We start from the raw sequence: 26,690 nt of genomic DNA, 5'->3' as shown, positions 1-26,690 counted from the left end.
AGCTGCACAACGTATTGTAAAAAAAAAAAAAAAAAAAAAAAAAAAAATTATATCAGTAAGTTGTGCCAACATATGTTTATACATTAACTAAATCAAAAATTACTTAACTGATTTAAACTTTAAACTCTATTTTTAAGTCAATTTAATATAATTTTGGTTCAACTAAGGCAGCAGCTGATTTATTACAGTCCAACATAAATAATAATAAGAAATGTTTTTAAGCACCAAATCAGCATATGTGAATGATTTCTGAAGGATCATGTGACACTGAGGATAAATTTGCTTTTGTCTAATCACGATTAGCCAAAATAAGCATGAATATGAGGTCAAGACAATAAAGAAACAGTATTGTTTTCATTCTAAAGCATTAGGGAGGATTAAAGTAAATCAAATTGTGAAACAACTTCATTAACAGCTAAATGCTTACAAAAACAATATTCAAAACAATGCTAAACTCTCATAATAAAAGAATGCAGTGCCTTGAAGGATAAATAAACCTTTTGTGTGAATTTGTGTGAAAGTCAGATAAAATCCCTTTACTTTTCAGTTGTCTATTCACTGATAGAGCAACCGCTGCTCTATGCATGTTCACAATGTACAAAAAAAAAAAAAAAGATTCCAGACATCAGACTCTATTCTCCCTAGCTGCTTTATGTTTGCTTATCTCCAGGTTTACCTCCTTTTTTTTCAGTCCATTTTTCTCCACTCCTGAAGTTTGTCAATATGTGCTTGACCTCTACGGGCGAACCATTTTCTGTGATGTTGAACCCAGCAATAGCCTTGAAAACAGCTTTAAATTAAACAAGGGAGAACACAGATTGTTGTATAATTTATCCAGACCTCCCGCCGAGATTCCTTAGTTCGGTTATGTTACTGTCTAGATTGGAAGTTCCTTTTTTCTTGTGTTTGTGCGATACACAATGTGGATCCTGGCAGGGCCCTGTAAATTACCTCTTTAAACATTCATTTGGCTTAAGCAAGAAGAGAAGGAGAAAAAGCTCTTGATTTCATATACAATGAATAAGTTAATAAAAAGGGATTTTTTTCTCATACACACTTTTTTCTTTTTCCCCCCTCTCATCATTCCCTCAGAAATCAAAAATATGTCTGAGGATAAAAAAAAGAAGCACGGCCAAGAAAGTACGCGTGCACAGACATACAACAACAACAAAAAAGAGAGGGAGAGGAGAAAGAGAAAAGGGAAGGAGGATGAGCAGGCAATGATGTGCCTCACAGGCTCCCTCCTGCCTCCCAAAATATCCAGCGCGGGAGCCATGCGAGGCGGCCCGCACTCCCCTGAGAGCCCGCGCCGCTATCATTAGCGAGGGAGATGGCAAGCTCAAGTGGCATACAAACTTCAGCAAAACGTCAAGTGAGAAGAGCACGCCACTGCCGAGCTGGCAAACTCCACCAAATTAATACTGCTGAAAATAAAAGGCAGGACTACTTTCAACCAGCCAGTAAGGCAGAGTGAAAGAGAAATGTGAGAAGTATGAGAACGGATGAAAGGCACGGGGAAGAAAGTATGGGTCTGTGCTGGGTTCGCACATAAGAGACACGTTCATTTTGGAGATCTGTGCCAGAGCTTTTCTCTACCTCAGCGACTTGGCTGGCGTTTGAAGGGAAGAGACACTGAGGATGGGCGCTTTCCTGATGAGGTCATCAGCAGGGCTCGGAAACAGAAAACTTTGTGGCGCTCGAGTTTGGCTATTAGTATTCTGCCGGAAATAAATGAATCCCAAACAAAACCCTCGAACAAAACACAACTGTGGAACCCAGGAAGCTTTCAGCAAAAGAAAACGCAAATGTACATTCAGCACAATGTGACGCTTTGGAAGGAAGTAATGGTTCCAAATACAAATGCTCTTAAACCTCAAACCACAATCAATTATATCTGTTTTACTCAAAACTGTATCAAAGCAACGGCTTTGGGTAAAAATGTACATAATGCCACAGCTTGCTAAAATAAATCACACAACAAGGTCAGTGATGTTTGACATTATAATTTTTTCTTAATTCCTAGGCAAGACAAAGCAAGAAAAAATAATCAAATAATCATAAAGGATATAACATGTAAGAAATATAAATGGATTAAAATGAGAATATATTTTTATATTAAATGAATTAAAAAATTACCTATTAAAAACATGAAGTAAACAAAAAAAGAATACTTAAAATTTCATATGGTTAATGATAAAAGCCTTCAAAAATGTGAGCTTTGATCTTTTTTTTTTTTTTTTTACATTTTCCCAAAGAATGCATCATAACATGAATAGCTTAATTCCAATTTAAATCAATTTGGATAAAAGCTGCTAAATGCAATGCCCGTTCAGTCAATCAAAGATAAACCATTCTAAATCATTTTCTACATAGCCTAATGAACCTTTACACTGTTTTAAAGAGATGAACATACTGACTGTCTTCTAGTTTGCTGGGAAGGAGGTCATAGGAACTGTGCTGTAGGCCTTTAAAAGTATATTTTCAGGTGTTTTTCAGGGGGTCAGTGAGGTGAAGGAACAGCCCAGGATCAAGAAACTTTAGAGAGTGTCAGAGGGCAGCTCTGACATGAATTTATCCAGATTTCAGCATCTCAATAAAGCCAAAAGTCGAAGCTTATGCACTTATATTTGAACACTGGTGTAATGTATAACCCTGAAACCCAGCATTGGAATTTTGTAACAATTTTCACCCAAAATCAAAATATGCCTAAAAAACTTTAAAACTGATGTTAGTTTTCCATGATTGGTCAAAGACGTGCATAACCTCTGCAACATAGACACACAACCGCCACTGGAATGGTACTGCCCTTTCCAGCCCAGCAGCGAGCGGCGACAGCATAATCATGGATGTTAAATGACTGGTTGAGAGATGCTGCAGAATTTAGGCTAAAGCGCTGTACAATTCAGAGCCATAATTACCAGTTAGGTTTAAATAAACAAACAGGACTCCGACTGACCGCTCTTTCAGGAACATTTTGGCTGGTGATTGCTCTGATCTGAATAACATTTGTAAGGCTGCATGGATAAAGTCTCTTATATATACATTTGCATGTCAAGAAAAATAATTTATTAATATATAAGTGCTGTTTTATGTAAACATCTGTCATTAATTATAACACTACTCTGCCTGCAATATTTCGATGAATACATGCCTCTGAGAGGCTATTTTAAAGGATCTTTTTTCTCAAAGGATGGAAACTAGAAGTGCATATGTCAACGAACCCAACAATTTGCCCATTTTTTTTTTTATTTTTTTTTTACTCACAATTCCTTGAAAACCAACTGAGGGAGCCAATGACCAAAGCTACAGCATGGCACTGAACTGAGACTGTGTCAAGATTTTTTTCTCCCCACTCCAAATATAGAACCGAGAATAGGACGAACGCCAGTGGAGAAACTCTGCAACAGTGACGCTTTCTCCGAAACATATCTGTGGATCTGCACCACACCGCCACTAAAGACTCTGAACACAGCCTTTCTAGAAAATTACATGTACAATGAAGCGGTTAAGATGAGAAAGCTCTGTTTTTGTGGTTGGTAGGGAGGATCAGTTTTCTCCTGAAGTGAAAAAAAAAGTAAAAAGTCATTCTTAGAGGTGCCACTGCCACATTGTAAGTAAATACACTGATTACACGCATCATTTATTCACAGCGGTGGCACACACACATACACACAGTTATTTTGACATACGCTTGAGACCAATACAGCTTACGTTTGCTCCATCCGGGCTAAAAAAAAAAAAAAAAAAAAAAAAAAAAAAAAACAGTTTATTGTTCAATGCAACTGCCTTTTTTCACCACCAAAGCATTCTGTGGATAGCAGCAACGTTAAGTAAAAAACAGGGCTTTTGACATTAAAGAGATCAGTTTAGCGCTAACGTGGTCTGAGATGCAGTCTGCTATTTATTGTTTTAAGTAGTTTCGCTCACACATGGGTGATGCACAGATCCTTTCAACACAAGTGATGCCACATCAAATGCTTCTATTAGCTAACCTCAACAGGATCGGGCAGGAATTGTACGATTAAACAATTCAGCTTCACAATAGTCTGCAAACCCAACAGAATTATTAAACACCTACTGGAGATAACCATGCGCTATTTATATCTTCCAAAGAAGTGGTTGTTTTTTGTTTGAGAGGAGTTATATTTTTATTTCAACTGTATTTGCATGTGAATATGGTCCATCTACTATTTTAGTGTGCGAATAAACACAAAATTGTGTTTATTTTGATTTTGAAATAAAGCATCAAAGACTTCACGTGGCCTTAGGGAACTATGCAGAGTTTATAATGGCCTCTATCGTTCTCTTTTGAAACTTTTATTCATGGCAGCCGTAGTTTTTTTTTTTTGCAGGACTGCTGGCTGAACCAGGAGTCACTGCTAACTGGAGAAAATATCAAAATCAAAGTCCCCTTCAGTTCCGTCACATTCACAAACACTGATAATCACTTTCCCCGGCTTTTTCTCCCCACGTGAAACATCTTATTTGCTTTGATTGTGCTGTTTAAATGATTAGCATGGCAGCTCTGTGGAGACGGGGGCTGATGGTGCGCTGAGTGTGTGTGTGGGGAGTGTGTGAGCCGCATCTCCTGCTGAGCTCACCGTACTGGGTTTGAATGGAGATGAGTTCACCCCTGTCACATCACATGCATGTGAATACATATGAACACACACTCCAGCGTACACATACACACACAGGGCCGCACTGTATGATGTACAGACATAAACAACAAACTAATCGCTTTCTTTCTAAAATGCATATGTGGTTCCATCATCTATAAGGCAGCTATGACCACATCTAATCTCTCTTATATGAGCTAAAGAGCCTTACAGTCTCCATGGTGACAGTGGGCAGCCAACAGCTCAGGAGATGCTCCATACTGTATATAATGACAAGACACACAAGAAATGATGGTGTAAGTTAAGTTTGGGGGCAATATGATATGATAATAATAACAAATTATTATTATATTTACGGAGTGGTATTCTCGGCAAACCATACTATTATAATTTTTCACCTGCAGTCTATTACAGTACATGATTACATGTAGCCTAAGTCTAAATTAATTAATATATCGCATTTACTGAAAATTAATAATAGCCTATTTTGTAAATAAACATAAAAACAATTATTTTAACAATAATTGCTTTTAATTTTCCTTTGCATTTAGCCTATAAATCACTGTCGTTCACATTTATAAATAGTTGTCTTTTTTGGAATTTCCCTTTGAAAGGAATTTAAAAGTTTTGGCCTCGTAGATTTCTTTGTGATGTTTCCTATGGCGTGTTATCGGTGCTTTAAACTAAAGGAGTTTGTGAGATACGGAGAAGTGCGTGTTTGTCTTGTACTTTACCGCCACCAGGTGGCGAATGATAGATCGCTCACCTGCAGAGAAACACTGGAGCTGTTTGAAGCTCTGGGAACTCTGTCATCCCATTCCTCTCTGTCCTACATGATGCGAGCCTCTCTTCGGTTTGTATGGATAATACAGTGCATGATGAGTAATACAACTCATAAACCTGCCTATAGACATAAGAACTGCAGCAAACAGCACATACTGGCATGACAATCCCCCTTGTTTTTCTACAGCCGAGCGTCCAGCAATATCAAAGCAAACGCTCACTTGTACAAACACAAATATAACTCCTGAAGCCAAAAGAAACATCTGATTACTGACAAACTGTCTCTCCGTGTTTCCACTTCGCTTCTAATCTAGCTTGGCACCAATGACTGCATTTATATTTGAGAATAAAGCAACAGAAGGCAGAGCAGCCACCAGATACTACGACTGGAGCCCAGTGTGCCGTGAGATAGGCAGGACAGCGCTCTCTCTTCCCATCTTTTCCCTCGTAGCATCCGCACCATGAAAGCCAAATGAAGCGCAGAAAGAAATGAAAGTGTTTCTTTTCCCACCCAATTCCCTGCCAACATCTGTCACTGCCAGTGCTTTGCATTTGTGGTTTGTGTTTGTTTTTTGCTCTTGTGTGTGTGTGTATGTGTGTGTGTGTGTGTGTGTGTGTGTGTGTGTGTGTGTGTGTGTGTGTGTGTGTGTGTGCATGCATAATTGTGCCTGTGTGCTGTCCTGCATCCTTGTTTACCGTTCTCTATGTTGATTGCCCCTGACAGGTGTAACACTTTCTCTCTCTCCCACCCCCTGTCCATCTCTGCTTCAGCCGCACGCTGTCTATCACCGTCCAGCCTGGCCTCACTAAAATAATGAATCCCTCTGATAAGCGTATGTGAGCGGCAGACTCCGCTTCATATTAGGCTACTCTGGTCCTGTTCTCATTGAGCAGGTGCACAGAGACACTATCCCTCGACGCAATACCACGAACGAGGAGGCCCCTTCTTTGTAAAGAGCGGTGGAAAAAACATGTCTTGCTTTTCATGCCTCTGGCGCTCACACACCTACAGCTACTCGGGGAACTGAAAGTATGAGGGTAGAGAAAGAAGAGAGGAACTGGGGGGAGAGAAAAAAAGAAGAAAACACAAAGGAAAAGAAAGAAAAGACAACCGAAGAAGTGAACGCGTGAAGGAAACGGCAGACTAAACGCGCTAAACTTGCCGCTTCCAATCTCGCGCCGCTGCAGCCATATCTATAAATCATCGCCAGTCCATCTGTGTTCTATCAATGAAGCGATCGTCGGTAGATGGACAAACGTGCACCGTTCCAGCAATCAAAACGTTTCCAGCATTTGAAAAATCCATTATCTCCGAAATCAGATCCAATAAGCAGAAAAAGTGGACCCTGAGTTCTTGGATGAAGCGAGGGGTGACTATAAGCACTATACATTTAAAATAGCCTACCACCGATTTTTTATTGTATTTTTTATTTTTCTCCAGTGAGGCCTATATATGTGCAAAATAATTTTTTTTCGAATCTTAGTATTTGTTTGATCCCATCCTGAACCCAGACTAATTTAAGCTTTAATACATTTTTTGTAACGTGTTTTGACGATGTCCAAATAGAATATTCCTAATTTAAATAATACATTTTTAATTATCGAGTATAGCCTTATTATAAGATAAATAATAGCCTATAACAAATAGCCTAATATATACATTTTATTACACGCTCAACAAATAAATTGCTAGGCTATACCGTAAAATGACTTTTCGAAGTTGTAGGCTCAATACAACTATTTTTGTATTTTGATTGTTTCAGGTTTTCTACTTTAAAATGTAACTTTTCAATTCAGTTTGTTACTTTTATTTTAATTATAGCCTATAGTTTATCCTAGGCTACTATCAAGTTCTCTTTAAAATTGTTTCTACACTTTTTCAGTGTACAGTAGGCCTACGTGGACATAATATTCGAGATAGCCCACTATTATTTTATAATTTGGCCTGCATATTATCTTAAGGTTTTCGCTTAAATAGTCCAATATAACGTGTAAAACTGCAATTATATGCTATTTAAGTAGCTACTAAACTATAAACATCCTCTGTACCCTACTTAATACCAAAAAAAAAAAAGAAAGTCTGTGGTCATTTTAGTAGTAGGCTATAATCGTTAGTTTTATGCGTCCATAACCTGACTTCTTTCGAATACTTCGTGACTGATAAAAAAGTATGTTCTATACAGTATAGATGTGAGAGTTTATGAATGTAATCCGGTTGCTCTACATTCGTCTTGTTGTCAGTGTCATGTGACCCACCTGCGTCAGTCGTGTCGCTACAGATTCATTCACAAATCCTCTCGCGTTGCCTCATTAAATAGTAAATTGTCCATTGGATATATAGGCCTACTTCAGAAATCAATCCAGGTAAGTTTGTACTAACTATTTTATAAATATGAATTTTAGGTGCACCCCATTTTGCGTAGCCTAGTTATGCACTATTCTGTCCCATTCTATTGTATGAATAGTGTGAGTAACCTGTTTGCATTGAAAATCCAAAAAGAAAAAGAAAAATGCACTTCAAATACTGTACCTAGATGATGCACTTATTTAACTGAAAAAGCAAAGTGTGCAATGTTGGACATTTCATGCACTCAACTGTCACAGCTTTTCTTGCTTAATGAAAGTGGAGAGGCTATCGGACTCCATTCCATTGGATGACAAAATAAGCATATGTAGACAGTAAACACTAATTGGTAGATTACATATACACAGTAGAAGTGCACAGTGTATAGTATGTAATTTGGGACACAATGGTTTAATTCAATTCAAGTTTATTTGTCTAGCGCTTTTCACGATACAAATTGTAGCAAAGCAACTTTACAGAAAATTTTAAGTATCATTATATTTAGGAGTAGGTTATTAGTGGTGACTATGGGAGAAATGTACAGTAAAAATCATGCAGTTAGTTACAAATTACACTTAATCAAACAGACGGTGAACTATATTAATTGCAATGATTATATGTTGCAATTAAACGTTGCGATTTAGCAAAATTTTGTTTTATATGTTTTTCCAGGGTTGGCATCATTTGAGGTCTTCTGGGGCGTTGGCATCATCTCTTCTCAAGTGTTTGGTCATCTCAGCTCTTTGTAAGGGTTGGATCCAGACTGAAGCTTGTGTAATTCCTAGTTGCCTCGGGATGCAAGTTATGTGGCAGAAACAGAAAGCAAATAGAGACAAAATTAGCATAGCTGCTGTTCCAACCAAGCTGCTGTTCAACCCAAGCAAAAGAATGAAAAGAGTCCTACTCTCTGATCAGTGCCCTTGGAATCATCCTAACCCCTGTTACAGCGCTCCTGATAGTATTAATGAAATTTGGACATAGTACATCCACCATGTTTTCACTGTCATGTGACCTACCAGTGTCGGTAGTGTAGCAAATCCATTCCTGTGGCCTCATGGGATTGTAAAGTGTCCATCAGATGCACTGTACCTGGAGAATGTTCAGAAATTTGGGGGGTAAAAACGTCAGAAAATGTTGTTGCCATGAATTAAGAATTTGTTCCCACAACTTATTAACTGTTCCCTTGTTTTAGTCAAATCATGGCAATGTTGTATACTTCTTCGTGGCTACGGTTTACTTAAAATGATGGAACTAATTAATAAATTATGGGAATGAATTAGTACAACATGGCCACATTTTAACTAAATTGTTGCCACAATTTCCTTTTTTTTTTCGCAAATCATGTGCACAGCTCTGAAATTAGTGTCATTAACATCCTTCTGAAAGTAGATTTGAAATCTAAGATCTTTGCTAACATGTGACTAATCACATTTTGTTTGGTGTCACTAGTAGTCCACAAGATGTTATTTTCTTAAACAAATACATGCTAGAAATAGTAATATGAATTGTAATGACTCTAAATTTAATGAAAAATACTTGACAATATCAAATATATTCCATTTCCACTTATGATAAATATGCAGGTAGTGCCTGAAACTACTCTTTGGCAGCGAGTTGTTTCAAAGCCTTATGTATGAGCAGAGCTATTCTTCAACCGGCCCTCTCCAGCTCAGACTGTGTCCACTTTAACTGGCCTTTAAACAGAGCCTTTTTCCCTCCCTGACTGCGGCGATCCACGGCTCAGATAAGATCTCTCCATCTGCCCGGCGGCGGGCCATTCGTCCTGCAAGAGCTTTGTCCTGCGTGCTGATAAGGATGTTTTCTCCTCCACAGTTCTGAACCGCTACACTAGTATTAATGATTGGAATGCAGTCTGCTTCCACCAGCAGCCGTCAGGGACCGACCTCTGCACTCGTAAACAAGTCTAGGTCATTTACGTCTCCTCGGTGTATATGTGTGTGTGTTGCGCAGGTGTTTCAGAACATATGTTTAATTCTATTCAAACCGACCTGGCAGCTTTCCAATATCTGGTTTCTTAAGTTCACCGTAAACATGACTGTAAAATATCAAAATATTGTCAATTCATAAAACCAAGTGCACACATGAGTGTAATCTCCAGAGATACATGCTAAAAGATTATATTAGCTAAGGCAGTGCTAGGGCATACCTTCACATCTTTAACTGTATAAACAAACTTAAACATCAAGACCTTTGTCACCCTGGTTTTGGGGTTTGGTCTCTACAGGGCCGTATTGTGTGAAATCTGCTACTTAGCTGCGGCGCTGCCAACACATCTGCTATTGGACTCTAGCCAGGTGTGTCCAACTCTCACAAATAAAAAAATGTGTTGGGGGAAAAAAACAGCTTTGGGTTTACAGAGCCAGTGTAAAATCTCTGGCAGCCAAAACGCAGCCCTGAAGTTGGGGATGGTAAGGCAGTGAGTAGGCAGTGAGAAGTCATAGATCACTGTCAGAGCTCGGCCGAGAATAACTTTTTTTGACATGCTTTTTTCATTGGCTCTGCAATGGGAACACATTTTCTCTCTGTATCGCCCGAACATCTGCAAACTGTTGCTGAGAAGGAACCCAGAGGAAAATATTTACCTAACAGAATACTAATTCTTTCAGGCCCCGGTGTCAGCACTTCGTAAATAACAGCAAGTGTGCGGGGCGGGTTTTTCGCTCAGGCACATGAGCAATTGTTTTTTCAAGGGAAGTCTGGGAGAGCTATCGCTCTGCTACCGCTGTGAGCAGCACATGGTTTAAAAGGGGAACAGCACTCTTACTCATACTGTTCTCTCTCTCTCTCTCTCTCTCTCTCTCTCTCTCTCTCTCTCTCTCTCTCTCTCTCTCTCTCTCTCTATGTTCTATCTATCCACAGTCAGCCTTTTCTGTTGACTGTAGCTAGTCACAACATAACTCTGTTCTAATGTTTCATGTCCTGTGTCGAGTTTTACCAGGAGTCATGAAACCAGACTGGATGTGAAAAGCTCAAGTTATTGAAGCAAAGCTGTATCAAAGCAGTGAAATATGAAAGCCGCAGTATTAAAGGACCTTAAGTAGATGATAAATGACAGACTTTAGGAAGGCTGTCAGGCCACAAAGGCTTTAAAATCTCAGGTACAGCTGGTGCTGTTCAGGTAACTTAAAAAATGTGGTCTATGTGGTGACATCTAGAGTCATTTCATTCAAGTTAAAAATATTATTTAATATGGCAAAATCAATCTGATTGCATTAGGTTACTCTGATCTGATGGAATTTAAATGTCCTTGTTATTGTATTTTTCATTGTTATTTATGACAGCAATTAGAAACAAAAATAAAAAAATAATACATAAAAAACCACATTCACCCACTGTCACAGTAAACACCAAGAAAAAAAAAAAGTGTGTGTGTTTTATGAGCCACTAAGAAATTAAAATGTACACTTTCCAAAATATTTAGGCAAAATTTATAAAGATATTTATAAGTATACACACACACACACACACACACACACACACACACACACACACACACACACATATATATATACACATATCATCAGTGTTATTATCAGTGTTGAAAATAGTTCTACTTATTTATTTTATTTAATTTTTTGCTGCAGGATTCTTGATGAATAGAATTAGAATTAATTTGAAAAGTAATATTTTATTAACAATGTAAAAGTCATTACAGTCATTTAATGCATCTTTGCTAAATAAGTGTACATTTCTTATTTTAAAAAATATTAATATAATAAACAACATTTAATAAATATATGGGTTGCAATAAAATGGGTTTCAAACATGTTTCACAAATGAATTGCAAATATATGTTAATTTGATATTTGTTACAGCACAGCTACCTTATAAATGCCGTCATGCATGAAACACAATCGCTTGCAATTCAATAATTGCATATTCATAATTCTTATAAACTCGGCTTCCCAGTTTGAACACAATGTCCACTGGGAAGAGCTCAGAGCCAAATAACGCATGTCACCTAATGACAGCAACTGTGGTTAAGAAATGAATAAGTGACAGAGACACATGCATAATTCAGTGGTTTTAAGTCAGCTTAGTGGAAGTGGATGAACAGCAGCGAGAGAAAAAGATACGTCCGTGTCTGCCTCATCATCCCTTCCTCATCCTCTCCCCTGACATCTCTTTCAGCACAGAGCCTGGTGCAGGCCAGGGACCGCTGCGAACAGGTGAACATGCAGGCACAGGGACCAGCTCATGAATAAATGAATGCAACACACAGCAATAATTTGCATCTTTAAGGAAAAAAAGTGGCACATCAGCGCTTTGTCTGCTGAGAAGTGGAGAGGCGTGCTTCATTTATTTATTTTTTTATTGAGTGTGTTGTTAGTTTATTTAATAAAATGTATTTCATTAACAATGGCATGTCACTGGCGATGCTGAATGTTGTCAAGCTGATCACAATGCATTCTCTCACAATTTTTCCCCTTAATTAGGCTCTCACAGTTCACATCATAATGAATGCTGAAATGCATTTGTCCTTGCCTAATCCCAGGTACTCATTTTTGAGGTTATTATGCAAATCGATACTGTTTACAAACATGAAAGCTGGCAGTTGGCTTTTGATCTGCGGCAGAAATACCATCGGTTATCGATAGCTAAAGCCCCCTCTGCAGGTGTCATGTCAATAACAGCAGGATCGATAGGGCCTAGTCATGGGGGGATTGGGACAGACGGGTCTCTAAGGAGTATTTAGTCTGTGAAGACCTGGACACATTGCAAATTCAAAGTCAAACCATATTGCTAACTAGCCTTTGGAGCTTGTCTCCAGAAACGCAGCACACACAAATTAAGGCTAATGGTTCTGCTATACAGATTCTGGCTGCTCGGCATGAAATGTCTTGGGAGAGCATTGCACTACAGACCATCAGTAGCAAATTATAAAAGCAGGCACATTTCCTGGCTGATACATGCATTTAAATATCACATACCAGAGTCTAACACTCTTTTCTTTTATACTTACCTGCAGTATCCCAAATCGCGTGTTGCTTTTTTTCATTCAAATCATATATCAGTCTGTCTGAAGATCTACTCATTCTACTCCTTTGCTTGCTGACCCTTGCCTCATAAGCACTCTTTTCCCTTGCTCGAGTTAATGTGTAGGCAATCCCCATAGAGCAAAGGATTGTGGGTCAGAGGCAAAGTCAAGAATGAGAGCGTGATGATGTTGCAGGGGGTATTTAGAGAATGCACTGTTGTTTAGCAGCTAATCAGAATGCAATAAGACCCTGTTTCCTGAGGTCAAGGATGTTTCTGAATGCTAATGAGGTGCTATAGAGCTGTTATGGAGGGTTGTGGCTTAACCACAGAAATATTATACAAACGGTGCACTGGGAATAAATTAATATGGTATTCGGTTTTGAACAGGCAAGGTTTTAAAAGGGATAGTCCATAGAAAAATAATTTACTCATGGTCATGTTGTACTAAACATGTATGACTTTGTTCTATGGAACACAAAAGACACTGTATCATTATTTATTTATTAATTTATGTTGGCCATTCATACCTTTTTTAAAATAGTTTGAAATGACATAACTGTGCACCCCACCCCCCCCCCCCCCGCATTTTTATGAGCTACTAAGAAATTTTAATTTACACAACTGTTATATTGATAAAGTAAAAAATGTACATGTATTTCTTTTGTATTTTAATACTCGTTTTATAAAAAATAAAATGAGACTAAAAACCTCAAACCATTAGGCAACATATTTTAAACACAGAACACATGCACAATCCACTACACCACATCTAACCAAATTGTTTTTCTTTTTTTTTTTTTTTTTTTTAGTACACCAGCACATTTTGGCAATTCAAATGAACTCCAGAAAATTATAGGCTGTTTAATACAGATGAAAAAAATGACATTAAGCGAAACATTATAAAAATATGGCCTACCACTAAGAAATTATCACCACACATTCCATAAACATAAAATAAAAAGTATCAACATTAAAAAAAAGACATAAACGTAAAGCAGAAAGCATTACGACACCCAAAAGCAACACTAGGACCGTAAATGACAGTGCTAATCGATTTAGGAGCAGAAGAGATATAAAAGCAACCAGACCACCAAAGATGTTTGTAGTGATGTCTTCCACATGTATTCATCCTTCACTTAATATGGGAATTTTTATCACACACTTCATCTAAAACAGAATACATATACACACACTCTGATACATGCTAACTTCTCAAACCTGGATTAAACTTAAATATGCAATCACAGAAAGATGTACAGTTTGTCACTGAAGTATATAATGACACCCACACAATCTGAGCTTTGGAGAAGTGGAAGTTGTCTGAAAGACAACAGACACGGAGTACGCAACTCAAAGATGAACTCAAATTGAGTTCTAAAAGTGAACGATGCCTGAGAAAGACTATCATAGTAACTGATAATTGCGGAAACAGGAGCAGCGACTGGTAGAGCAGTTCTAGAGCCCCATTTACCCCACTCCTCACTCTTTCCTGTCTTTCAAACAACCTTGACAAAACACACCATCTCTCAAGTTTGCACTTGAGTGGGAAACATAAAAAAGGCAAAGAAACTGTCGCAGAGAGGATGATGAATACACAGAGTTTTGTTTTTCTTTCTTTCATTTTTTCTTTCTAATTAAGTGCGAGAGACAGTTTCTGAAGCTAAAGTTGGATGACACAAGGGTACACTGAGGGACACAGTCACTTTAGGAAGATTTTCAAAGTGCCAAGCACAAATAGAGGTTTGCTAAGTCATAACGGCTAATTGATACAAACTTAATGAATGCGGGTGGTACCGAGACAGATGCTTTGTGGAATGCGACAGATTTCTGTTACTGAATGCCTCGTGTTGCGTCGCACATCAAGACACCGAGAACATTTGGCAGGTCACGGAGTTACACAAGGAGAGGGGAGGCTTGCGAAAGTGGGAAAAAAGCCCATGCGAGTTGTGTGTGTCGGTGTGTGTATCTGTGGTATGTCTGCTCTTGAGCTTGCCTGTTTGTTTGAACGCTCCCTCTTTTGTTTGGGCTTTCGAGGCTCGCCAGCTCTGTGGCTTGCAATTAGCGCTCAGGCCTCAGGGACCTAATTAACCAGTGCAATTAATTCATTTCTTATTTATTTATTTTTTTAAATCCTGTACAAGTCACCCTGACATTTGTCAGCCAGTCAGGAGGTGTTCATCGTAAGCGATGATTAGCTCGTTTGCGAGCTCTCCTTTTCCCCCAGGTGGTGGTTAGTCGGCGGAGGAGGGGTGGGCCACGGAGGAAGAGGGACAGCGATGGTGGGCTCACGTCTGCGGGGAGGCAGGCGCCGAAACGTCGCAGCTATGGTGATGAGTGGAAGCGGGGGTGCGCTGACCTTTCATCAAGTCCGCAATCAATACGGTGCGAGGGCTGGTGCCTTTGATGAGCAGGCCTTGCCCGCCTGGAGACGACCTGCGGCCGTGGTCGCAAAGAGGCGGGGGAAAGGAAGGTAGGAGGTCTTAGCCGTCTTCTCTCATTAGCACATTATGACATCTTTGTCTTTTGGAAAAAAGGGGAGGGGGTGGGTTTGGATGCCACTGCTACCCAACATCCAAAGGTCTTTAATAACTGTTCCCACCATCTGGGACCATCTGACCACACAGCAATAATGGAGACGGAGAATTAGCCATGTTCAGTGAGATTACTCACAAATAAAAATCCATGAAATTATGCTGTAAGATTTTAAATCCACTTCTGGAAAATGTGATTATTGACTGATGTGTTGGGGTCAGCTGGTGAATGTTCATCAAGACTCAAACATAAAGGCCAAAAACCAAGTGTCTATTTACACTCAGTGCAAGCCTTGTTGGTAATGGCTGTTTATACTAATTCCACCCACCATTGTCTGATTGCCTGTTAAATGACCTGTCTGATAACAGGCAATGTGATGTGGAAAGTAAGGGTAGTGGATTGAGCTTTGACGCAAAAAACCCAAGTTTGAATATAGCATTTTCCGAAGCCAATCTTCTCTCTTTTCCCTTTTCATATTAGCTCAGAGAGGATTTATTTGAAATAAAAATCAAAGTTTAACCAAATTGACTTACACTGCATTCAATTTAGGAATTTTATTAATTCTTACAGTTATTGGGAATCGAACCCATAACCTTGTCACTGCTAGTGCCAAGCTGTTTCAACATTTATAACACTATTTAACGCTTTAACATTTTATATTAAAATTATAAAATAAATTGAAATTGATTGTATCTAAATATAAATTCTCAAATACTCACCAGTTATATGTGCACCTAATAAAGCTGCTCTCTGATCATAATGTAAGCATCTTAAAATGAATGACATTTCTGATCTTCAAACTGTCACTCAGACAGTAATGTTTGGCTTGATGGTATTGACCACAATATTAGGGACAGTGATTCTTAGTGATAAAAAACTGTACACATAAATGCCAAATGAACTGAAAATGCAATATGAATTATGATAGAAAGCTCCAAAAAAGTGCAGAATTTCCCAGATTTTAACACTTTTTATACATGCATTATAGAGGTTAAAAAGTCTAGTTTAGCATTTTTAAAAATAAGAATTTTAAAAAAGTATGTAGCTGTTGTAATCTATCCTTTAAAAAAAGATCTTTTAGAAATCACATTCACTTATGTCAGTTCGATCTAATAAATGTCAACCAGTCTATTAAAATAAGATATTTGTAAACACTCCAGCTGGAATGGATTTCTGAGATAACACCACAGCAACCCTGACGTTTATACGCTGACCCGCATACATTTATTGGCAGATTCGATCCAAGAATATTTCCATGCTGTCGCTCACATGAGACCGCGAGAGAGCGTAAAAGAGTCGGACAGACAAAAAGAATGAGACAGAGTTGTTCCTTGCTTAATATGACCGAAGTGTGCCCTCTGCGAGCTTGTGCATGCTCACTCTTTCACTCTCTCTCTTTATCTATCTCCAGTGCCCTCAAACTTCCCCAAAGAAAGCGCAGCAGAAGAGAGCCTCTGCAGCTTTGATAGGGAGGGGGGTTGTTGTGTAAATATTTTGTGTGAAAGAATGCCTTTTGAGCGTCTTAATCGTGCGTTGGGTGATCTCTCTCGAGCGGCACGGCGGGTGCTGGCTTTCATACCCACTCCCGGCTGGTGATGGGGTCTCTGTACTTCCAGGAGTGCTGGGAGCGAGAGTTCACTACGGGGGCGTTAAGTGTGTCAAGAAGAACGGTTCCCCCCATTGCAAGCCCCAGGCCCTCTCCACAAACATTAAAAAGCATAAACAGTCAATACCGAGCATTACAGTCGGGGAAAAAAAGACAGAGTATGAGTTAGGAACATTGGCTTTCTGAAGAGTTACACAACATGGCGAGATCAGAGTGGAGCTTTGGCTCTGCTGCATGGCTTTTTCACCGTGCTCCACACTCTTGGGGAGGGAAAGCGCTTGTTCTCGAAGTGAATCATTCATACCAGGGGGTGCGGAGGGTGGGGGCACTGCAAATAGAGGAAGAGGGGGATCAAGGAAACCCACACCTGGTGCAAAGAAGAGGTCAAAGCATCCAGAGGAAAAAAAAGAATAAAGACGAGGAAGAATTGCTCTGCGTCATTCCTTCAAGAAACGTCCGCTCTCCATCGTACACGGCTGCAACTCGGCAGTATTTAAGAACGCACGGTGAATAGACGGGCTGTCTATTATCGAACTGACATCGAAAGCTGCCTTTCATGATAAGTGAGAACAGTGATGATGAAAAAAGAATCACAGATCCACGTCTGAGAGTTTCCTTTTGAAATGTGAAGGTTTGTTTATCTGTTGTGTGTTCCAAGCGAGTTCTAAGTGAGAGGCTTTACAAGTGAGAAATAGAAATCTGTCTTCCACACACACACACTCAAATAATTTCTCAAAAACTCGACACCTGCCTCCTGACTCACAATCTGTAATAAGTGGAAGTCCAGATGTTTTTGTTTGGGGTTGGGGGGGGGGTTCTGTTCTGACATATTTTTTTGTTTTCAACAGAGGCCCTTTCATATGAAGAAAGAAGGTGCAATTGATGTGAATTCCAGTGAAATCTCTTCAATATTGACTGACTGCATGAGATTTTAGTTGTGCTCTGTGTTGCTGTGCACTGACTCAGCTGCGCGGCATAAGCTTGTGCTACTGCTGAATTGCTGATTAGTGAATAATACTACTACCTTACCACATTTAATATTCTTAGTTCAATGATACAAAAAGTGAATCAAAGACAAGTCTGAAAACAAATTATGAAACTGATATCTGAAAAAAACCAACAGGGAGGACTCTTTTCTAACTTTAATAAGATAATTAGAAATTAAAAGTCAAAATATAAAAAATCTACAGCAAGCATTATATATATATATATATATATATATATATATATATATATATAAGTATATATAAACATGGTATCTTTTTTATAAACACAAACACACACAAAAAAACACCAAAAATAACACAAAAAAACATAAATATTGTATATTAAATGCTGTTCTTTTTTTAACTATTCCTAACAAAATCTTAAAAAAAAAAAAAAAACATGCAACGCACGTAAAACATCCAAAAACATTTTGTTTTGAAACATTGATAATAAAAATAAATGTTTACTGAGCACAAAATCATCACATCAGCATATTAGAACAATTTCTGAAGAATCATTTAACACTGGAGACTGGAGAAATGACAGTTTTGCTGAACACAGGAACAAATATATTAAATCTATTCTTATGGAATTAAAATACTAATAATAAAACAATTATTTTAAATTGTAGCAATATGGCACACAATTCCTTTTTACTGTACTTTTAATCAAATAAATGTAGCCTTGGTGAGCATAAGAAACAGTTTTTTTTAATGATTCCAAATTTGGTGGCAACAAAATATGCAGTTCCTGACACACATACAATAACACGATGATATGCATAGTAGCAAGATGAACAAGTGTTTTTTATCAAAGCTTTTACTATTTTAAGATGGCCCATTTTAGCTAGGTCTTGACTAGTCATCCAGGACCAGAACTATCCGTTTTATGATGGTATTTATCATATCATCTAACAACTGTACATACAGGCTTATAGTGTAGCAAAAGAAAAGAAAGGCGCTGGTGACTCACTGGGATTCAGACACTTTCCTTTTGTTGTCAAACAGAATCATTAAACATGCTCATATCCCATAATACCCTGGTGCAGTGTTATTAATTTATTACTTTGGAGTTAACTGTGCTCTTATACACGTGGCCTTAGATGAATGGCAATGTGTTAAATTTTGTTTGAATTTGGCTGCTATAAATTATGTAACCATGGAGACTATAAGCTTTGTTGCTTCTTTTAAGAGTACCCTCACTGGAGAAACTCACATACATAATGCGATCCATGCTTTACTTTGATAATGAGGGTGCAAGGTGATGACCAGGAAGCGGTTTCGTCCTGTTTCCCTGATATTCTGGCTCTGTCGTAACTGACAGAGTGTCACCATCGCTTCCCTCCATCCGTGATACAAAAACAACCCAGCGCTTCTCTGAGGAAAGTGGGACACTTCATCCCATCATGGCTGAGCTCTGACGTTAGCTGTGATGTCTCAACAGGCTGGTTTACAAAATAAATAAATAAAATGAATAAATAAAAAAGGGGGCGGCAGCAGTGCTATCAGAAGTTGATCGCTGTGGCTAAGGCAGTCTTTGATAGGCTTCTGAGGAGTGACAGGACTATTTTTCCCCAATGCTGCTCTGCTAGACGGCTCAAAGAAAAAAAAAGTTTGCTTCATTTGATTGGTCTGAACAGACTGTCAAATGTCAAGACGTTATCAAATGCAATATGTGTTTTTATTTAAAAAGATGCTGGCAGAGGGGAAAAATGTACACCTATCCCAGACAGGGTGCTAGACACTCAGGCATCATGTGTGGCCCCCAAAACTGGCAAAAAGACCCCTCACATTAAAATTTTGTTCTAGCAATAAAGTTTAAAATAATTTAATGTGGAAATGTATTAAGATGTGCCAAAATTGCAAGAACTTGACCAAAACCTGAAAGTCTGTTGTACCCTTTTAGACATACAAGTTTTATGTCAGTAAGATTAAAAAAAAAAAGAAATTAATATGTTTATTCAACAAGGATGCATTGAACTGATCAAAAGTTACAGTAAAGATTTTTACATACAGTAGTTAGAAAAATGTCTATTTCGAATACGTATTGTTCTTTTAAACTGATTTTTTAAGGATTTTTTTATAAAGTTTATATGTGACAGCTTCCAATTTTCAACTTTAACACCAACTTTGAGGTGCCTCTGAATGATCATGTGACACTTAAGACTGGAGTAATGGCTGCTGAAAATTCAGTTTCTCATCACTGATTACATTTTAATAAATATTTATTATAGTAATATTTCTATCATATTTAATACATTTAATATTTGAATATCTTGATCAATTAAAATAGAAAACAGCTATTTTATATTGTAATATTACTTCACAGTATCGCTGTTTTTACTGTATTTTTCATAAAAAATAAAATGCTTGGTGAGCATAAGCTTAAAAACAAAAACCTATAAAAATCTTACCAACCTCAAACTATTGAACAAATAAAGGATGCAACATAAAATGACACAAAACAAAAAGAAATGACCTTTTTTATTGCAGCCATCATTTTTCTAAAGCCTTGAAGTGACCTATCCTTTGTTTGAAATTTCATAGAATGGTATGTAAGGAGCAATCAGCGACATAAAAATATAAATAAATACAGCTGGGTGAAAAAAGACATGCACTGTAGTTATTTTTCATAAAAGAATAATTTCAACCAGCATCACAAACCACACTGAATCCACACTGCTCTAAAAGAACCCAACAAAAATGAATTTCAAAAGAGCCAGTAAAAACTACATTCTGTGGCTTTTGGTTTTGATTAAAATAACTGTGAAATGACTCAAATCCCATGTTGCAAGGACAACTCTAGACTGTTTGCATTTTGAGTGCAGTTGTGAACTCTTCATTCTCAAACAGTTATGGCTAGTGTGGATACATGCACAGAGATGAACTGGCTCACGGCGGTCCTGTCAGAATCCTGACACTCCAAAGACTGTCCTACTCAGTGTTTGCATTAGAGGAGCCTCATGTCTTCATCTCGCCGGACAAAAAAAGAGAAATTTATCTGCAAATGAAGAGTTCAGATGCAAAAGCCTCTAAGTGCCGTCTGAAATTTTCTTCTAAAAATTAGCATTTTTTATCAGGCTCCTATATTTATGTTCAGTTATTTGACTTTAATGGCATAGAAAATGACTTATACATTGCCATTAAAGTGAAATTACTAAACCTAAACATTGGAGCCTGATAAAAATGCTAAGTTTAGAAGAAAATTTCAGACAGCACTTGCATTTGAACTCTTCAAACACACTTCTAAGATTCTTTCGAGTCTGCAGAAAGATCATCTAAGGCCATGTATATAACTGCTTATGTAAGCACATGATGTATTGTGTCAGCTCGGTTGATGCTCAAATAGCCTCAAGTAGCTACTAATCCTATGGTTTTTATGCTATCTAGATAAATATAGCAAAACAGATATCTAGAGGAGTGGATGATATATTCAGTCCCTTCTGGTCACTTCACAAGATTCTATTGCATTAAGTTGATTCTTTTCTTTTTGCTCATATTATATATTGCAAAGCACTCGTATCTCCACCTATGTTTTATCACGTTTTCTTCTCCGCTTTTCCAAGCGAGTTATGCTCTGAACTGGATCTCCATTTTAGAACAAAAGGAAATATCAAGTCCATTTCCATATATGAAAAAGCTCAACGTTAAGTTTGGTTTAATTGAATCTCTTTTGAAAAGTCTAAGTGGGTGTTTTATTTATGTGTGTTTTTTCCTCCTCTTCTCCTTTCTTTGTTGCTTCTCTTCGCTCCCTCTGACAAAAGACGCCAGCCTGCCAAGCAGGGCTGCTCTGGGACGAACCTGTCAGTCACAGCTGACGGCACCCTGACAACATCTACGTTAAAAATTAAACTAGCTCTCAAAGCCAGCGCGTGACAGCCGAGCCTTTGAAAGTGGCTGCAGTGCTCAGCGACAGAAAAGGCAGAACGAGAGAAAAACATACTAAGAAAACAACAGTGTGATGGGAGTAGAGAGAGAGCGAAAGAAGGGGAAAACAAAAGTTAAAAGCAAAAGAATAAGAACCACGGTATTGATGGTGGGAATTGGTGTTATTTCCCTGCCTTTTTTAATTTGGTGATCTTCTCTGAGGACCTGCAGGCATTTCTAGGGATGCTGCTGCAAGTCGCTCTTGATTCTTCAGGCCTTTCAAGCAATCTCAAACTTCTAACCAGTTCACCAACTGAGACTCAGCTTCTGCTTACACACACAGTCATGACCCGGACCGGTGTCAGTCTTTCAAATGACATGAAAGCGTTACAACTCTTAAAACAATCATCGCAGTTGCATTTATCAAAATAACAGGGATAATGTTTTTTTATGAAAGCATTTCCTAAGGTAGGAAACAAATCTGAGGACGCTCACATAATCTCCCAAAGCCATTAGTATGTTAAAGCCAAGAAAATTATAGTAGCAAAACCAAAAGAATTAGCATGCTACCATACTACTCTTACTATTTCAGCAGTTAATGCACAATATGTTCATTTTCTCTGTATTTGGAATAACCAAATCACCTATTACCTTTGGCAAAAATGGGAAAACACAATCTCTGGCATACAACATACCACAATGCAGTAATAGTTTCGCTGAAATCCACAAAGTTCATAAAATTAGATTTAAAAAGCAAACAACTTACCTAAAGTGATCTTTTTGGACACCACATTCACTGAATTGCACATGCAATGTTATGAGGTCATGTAACAAATGGAGTGAGGTCATGTGACAACAGTACACTACCTAATAGCATACTAAAATACTACTCTTCTATTTCTGTCATACAGAAATATATATATATATATTTTTTAAACATAAATGTTAATTAAAAATTGTATACTCAAAACTGGTTTGTGTAAAATATTTTGTCTCAACTTTGGAGGTAAAGAATAGATTAGGTAAAGATAAATTTAATGCTGATGAAAACAAGGCTGTGAGGAACAACAGTCTTTACAATGCAATGCACTGTAAAAAGGTCCTAAATCCCACAACTGTCACAACTCACAACATTTAAAACTATTTAATGGAGTTTTTGTCTACAGAAAATTGGTAGACTATTGTTGGTAAACAACAGTAGGCTATACAATCCATTGAACATACTATATAGCCAATTCCCTCAAAGCTTACTTTTTATTTCTAAGATTTTCTATTAAAAAATGTTTAATTTTTATTTTAATCTCTGTATTTAAATAACTGTGATATAATTTCAATGTCAGTATCAGCATTTCTTGGAAATAATGTTTGAACATGATCTATGATCGTAATAAATATTAAATTTAATTATTAATATTTATATATTATTTTCAGGTGTCTATTAAAAGTTTAACATACAGTTCAAAACCAAATAACAAATGTCAAATGTTCTCATATTCCAACATGCAATATTGCAGCACCAAAAAAAGGTTTTACATATGCGCATATGAGGTCATGTGACAACAATGTAATAGACTACACTACCAAATAGCATACTAACATAGCCTACTACTCTTTCTGACATACAAAGATATAGCATTTTTATTATTTAAAAAATATGTTAATGTAAAATTAAAAAGTATACTCAAAACTGGGTTGTGTAAAATATTTTGTCTCATTTGGAGGTACCTTATCAAAATATTTAATTTAACCCTAATGTCTTTACAATGTAACACACTGTTAAAAGGTCCCAAATCACGTAGCCTAATTGTCAAAACTCTCAACTTTTAAATCTCTTTAATTGAGTTTTTGTTTGAGTTGAGTTTTTCAAACTTTAGAAAGTTGGGTGATTGGTAAACATCAATGACCACACAGCTTCGTTTTCATTTCTGTCAAAAATTATATGGTGCTACTGACTTAAGCTCCGTTGTAATAGAAATTATTTTTAATTTTATTCCTTGTATTTAAATAATTATGACGTAGCCTAATTTAGCCTACGCTATCAGCATCAGCATTTCTTGGAAATAAACACGATTGCTGCGAATTGTAATATATATATATATATATATATATATATATATATATATATATATATATATATATATATATATATATATATATATATATATATATATATATAATTTCTCAAGCGTCTATTAAAAGTTTAACGTAGAGTCTCGTGTCCGCGTATATCCCAACATGCAACACACCAGAATATTGCGTCACCAGAACAAAAGGCTTTTACATTATGTGCATGTGTGTGCACATATTTTTGTTTGTGTGTATTTGTGTGTATGAATGGCCTGTGCTCCAGGTCAGCTCCCTCACAGCAGCTGTTTAAAACGACCTGAGCCCAGCGCAGCACCTGCTGCAGCTGATAGGATTTAGAGCACAGAGAGATGACACAGCCAGTAAATACATTTCTGTCTGCACACTTCTTCCAGGAATTATTTTACAAATAGAGAGAGAGAGAGAGAGAGCGTGGAGGGAGGGATAGCGGGGAGCACATATAAAGCTCTACTGCACTCTAGTGGTGTGAAAGGGAAACTGTTTGAAGTGTTCAAACGATGCAGCAGCAGATTGATGTGACTGATTACATCATTTTAAGAATTATTTAGTCATTATGTATTCTTCTAACCTTATAAACTTCATTATGTAATTAGCATTCTTTAATATGTAGTCTAAAGTCTCTGCATTCTCACATCAATCTTACATTGCATGCCTCATACAAACACAATAAAAATACAATGACGTTAATCAATAATTGGCCAGGTCACAATTACTATAATAACAATATTATCAATATTAAAAAAAAAAAAAAAAAAATAAAAATAACAAAAATTACAACAAAAAAAAAAAAAAAAAAATCAAGAATACTACTAAAAGAAAATCAAGAATACTATTTAAAAATTACATGCTCCAGACTTTATTTTTATCATTATTAATTTTTTTTTTTCGTTTAGTGTATCTTGTTATCACTTTGCCACACTATGTCATTCTAATTTAACCAGACTGAAGGCATTTACTGAACAGAGTTTAATCTGTGCAGCACGTTTGGGTGTTAAAAAAAGGGAAACATTTTCATCATCATTATCGATATGGGGACGAGCCACACACCCCATTAAGCGTCCTCCTGTGTATTATTAATGTGATGCGTAAGGTTTTTCAAACACTCTTTAGAGATATGGTGCACCAGCACGAAGGTGAACAAAACATTTCATTTCAAACGCTACTTCATTTCAAACCACTCAAAAGGAATTTCACACTGCTCTCTACTTTCTTTTATTTCTTCATGCCTTCACTTGCTCCCATATGAATGCCCTATTTTTCTTCAAGCCTTCCGCTGCTCACGAGAACTGCTACGTCCCTTTGAAATAAACAGTGTTATTTATTTCTGGTTACAAAGCAGAGTGGCTTCTTCCACTACCATCGATTGCATATTTTTTTGTACTCATGTGCTCAATGGCACTCTTTCTCAATCAATTATGGTACTGTAACTACAATATATATATATATTAGAGAGAGAGAGAGAAATAATTTTCCCTCAGAAACTACTAGTAAATTTCACGGTTACAAAGAAAGGTAATTAACACTGAAACATGACATTTTATAGTAGCATTTCCTTGTTAAATGTACTCCAATAATCTGTTTTATTTTTTCAAAGTTATAAATAAAATAGAGATTTTATGCACGCAATGTATCCAGCATTTGTCAAGAGTTTATGTAAGGTGGAAATGATTCATTTAATGAAGTTTTTAATTTTACATTTTTATTACAGATTATATTACAAGCATAACAACAGTTTGAGTGAAAAGTAACACAAATGTCTTACTTTGGTTTGACAGGAGCATTTGATCTGTATGAACTTCCTTTTAAATCTGATGATCATGTTCTTCGGCATGATTTGAAATGATCCAGAGCACTGAAAGGAGATCACATGATCAATGTCACATGTTGACCTACAAATAGTGCAGAATCTGAAATGTGTGAAATATGTTTTGGAAAGAAATCTCATGCTCACCCAGGCTGAATTTCTCCTGGTTTTAATTACATTTTGAATCTTAGATTTTCTAATGTGGCATCTGTGGACTTTTGGTCCCCACTGTACATTATAATTTTTGTTATTTGTATAAGTTTTGTTATTTAAATAATAGATGATTTCAAAATATTGTCATTGTTAAAGCTAAGAAACTGAACCAGCTTCTCAGTTACATTAATTTGACAAAGAAAGCAAGCGAGGAGGAGAGACGGCTTAAAGTTGTGATTATCCTGAGTGGCTTGGTTCGGCAGTGATACCTGCTGGGACACAAGCGCAGGGCTTCTAAATAAATTGCAAGTGGCCTTGGGCAAAGAGAAGAACTGTCTTTTGATCTCCTTTATGAGTGAACGAAGAGAATTTGCAGGCTGTCAGTCAAACTCATAAGTCTTCAGAACAATGGGACGACCTTTATCTATTCTTTTTTTTGATTTTGTAAAAAAAATCACATATTTCATTATGACAATGCTCTCTATCTTTCTTTCAGGTCGAGAGCTGCACGATCAATAATTGATACGGTGTGGTACGGCCGACTTTCCTTTTTTCCTTTAGAGCCCTTGTCACTAACTGTTGTCAGAACACATTTACTTTGATGCCAAATTTGAAGAAGCAAAAAATGGCATCATATGTGATTATATATTTAAGGCTGTAGAAAGGTTGGGGTAGATCGGCAGCTCAGGTGCACCTTTTCCCCGTGTGTTCAAGGCGCTCTATTGAAGTTGCGTGTGTTGTTGCCAGCCTCTGCCTTAAACACACGGATGCATTGTAAGGAGATTCCTCCTTCTAAAAGAGGAGATGAAAAGATCTGTTTTTTTGTTTTTTTTTGTCTTTGTCATGTGTCAGTAAACACAGAGACTGTTTTGAGATGAGGGCAGATCAC

This window comes from Cyprinus carpio, chromosome B12 (assembly GCF_018340385.1).
Source record: "Cyprinus carpio isolate SPL01 chromosome B12, ASM1834038v1, whole genome shotgun sequence".
Classification (NCBI taxonomy): Eukaryota; Metazoa; Chordata; class Actinopteri; order Cypriniformes; family Cyprinidae; genus Cyprinus; species Cyprinus carpio.
Note: the sequence above shows the minus strand (reverse complement) of the source record.